The sequence below is a fragment of the Sipha flava genome, unplaced genomic scaffold (assembly GCF_003268045.1).
Source record: "Sipha flava isolate LNK unplaced genomic scaffold, YSA_version1 99_pilon_pilon, whole genome shotgun sequence".
Classification (NCBI taxonomy): domain Eukaryota; kingdom Metazoa; phylum Arthropoda; class Insecta; order Hemiptera; family Aphididae; genus Sipha; species Sipha flava.
The window spans coordinates 643295-645694 of NW_020273635.1; positions in this window are offsets into that span (position 1 = coordinate 643295).

Genomic DNA, 2400 nt, shown 5'->3' on the forward strand with positions numbered 1-2400 from the left:
TTTTTAATATGTATTTGTTTGGTGTACTGTTGGCGTTTTGGTGTTGTATACATTTTATGTGTATTTTTATGTTAGATTTTAATATTTGGTTTATTATATTGTTTAGATGTTTTGTAGTAAGTGTTGAATAGTATTTATGTTCTGGGTTCAATTTAGGGATTATATTTTTAGAGTTTGATGTCTTGTTGATTTGTTATTCTTTTGGTTTATGTTTTAAGATTTTTGATTGGTATTTGTTTGTTGTTCTTTTGGCGTTTTGGAGTTGTATACATTTAATGTGTATTTTTATGTTTGATATTTATTAGGTACTGCTCTATGCTTTTTTGTAGGCCGTGTCAAATAGTATCTAAGTTATGGTCTATATTTAGGTATTATCTTTTTACGGTTTAATGTCTTGTTGATTTATTGTTCATTTGGTATTTGTTTTAAGATTTTTGATATGTATTTGTATGTTGTACTGTTGGCGTTTAGGAGTTGTATATATTTTAAGTGTGTTTTTATGTTTGGTAATTTTTACTTCTTTTTGGTTGCTTTTTTTTTTTGTTGTTGTGATTTGTGTTAGGTATTTGTTTGCTGAATTGTCTTTTTTTTTAGTGTTTGATATTTGTTATCTATTTTGATGCGTAGGAATTCTAGAATATATTTTGTTTGGTTATTTTTAAGTAGTGTTTAACAGCTGTTCATCACCATTGGCTATGAAATTATGGAATTTCTGTCACTGTTTGATTTAGGTCTGATTTTTGTTCTTCGGCATTTTTTTTTTTTTTTTTTTTTTATTCGTTTTGTTTAGATATTTGTTATCCCCCAGGGGAACACGTTCTTACGTGTTTACGGGTCTCAGCGCACCCGGGGTCCCGAGCTCTTGTTTGGTTGTTTGTAGGAATTGATGATGAAATGTTGTGCTCTTGGTTTTTAATTTATGATTATTGATAGGTAGTTTTTTGATGTATATTTGACGTTTTGGTGTTAGATAAATTTTTTTTGTATATTTTATGTTAGATTTGAATATTTGATTTATTATATTGTTTAGATGTTTTGTAGTAAGTATTGAATACTATTTATGTTCTGGTTTTAATTTAGGGATTATATTTTTACGGTTTGATGACTTGTTGTTCTTTTGATTTTTAATGTAAGATTTTTGATAGGTATTTATTTGATGTATATTTGTCGTTTGTTGTTAAATGTAGTTTTTTGTATATATTATGATAGGTACTTATTTCTTGGTTTATTATATTGTTTAGATATTTTGTACTAAGTATTGAATACTATTTATATTGTGGTTTTAATTTAGGGATTATATTTTTAGAGTTTGATGTCTTGTTGATTTGTTATTCTTTTGGCATACGTTTTAAGATTTTTTAATAGTATTTGTTTGATGTATATTTGGCGTTTTGGAGATATATATATATATATTTTAGGTGTATTTTAATGATTGGAAATTCTTACTTCTTTTTGGTTGTTTTTAGGTAGTGTTGAATAGCTTTTCGTCACCATTGGTTTTGAATTAGGGAATTTCTTTAACTGTTTGATGTTGGTCTGATTTTTTTCTTCTGCCTTTTTTTGTCGATTTTATAGCTATTTGTTATCCCCCAGGGGAACACGTTCTTACGTGTTTACGGGTCTTAGCGAACCCGGGGTCCCGAGCTCTTGTTTGATTGTCTATTGTTAGGAACGATCAGCTGTTCAACTTTTTTTGTTCGAATTAGGGAACTGTTTTCACTGTTATGTTGGTCTGTCTTGTTCTGCCTTTTTTTGTCGATTTTATAGGTATTTGTTATCCCCCAGGGGAACACGTTCTTACGTGTTGACGGGTCTTAGCGAACCCGGGGTCCTGAGCTCTTGTTTGGTTGTCTATTGTTAGGAATGATCAGCTGTTTAACTTTTTTTGTTCGAATTAGGGAACTGTTTTATTTTTTTGATGTAGGTCTGTTTTTTGTTTTTTGTGTTTTTTACTTGATGATTTTAAATAGGTATTTGTTTTATGTATTGCCTTTCATATCGTGTCATTTATGCTTTTTGATAATGGTCAGTTTTTGTTTGTGATTTGCATTAGGTATTTGTTTGATGGATTGTTTTTTTAAGGTGATATATATTTGTTATCAATTTTTGCTACTAAATAGAAATATAATTTATAAGTTTTAAGAATGTTTTATTCCTTGCCTTTTTTTCTGCCTTCCTTTTTATTTGCTTTAGATATTAATTTGATGGATTCTTCTATATATGATATTCAATATATTTATCTATTTTTATGAAAGGTATTTTTTGGTTTTTTTTTCAATTATTTATTAAGTTGTGTTCAATTGTATTGATTTTTATTTTTATTTACAGAAATTGGATTTTTTTTTTTGTTAAACCAAGGATTCTTCGGAAGCCAAGTTGCCATCAATTTAAATTGATTTA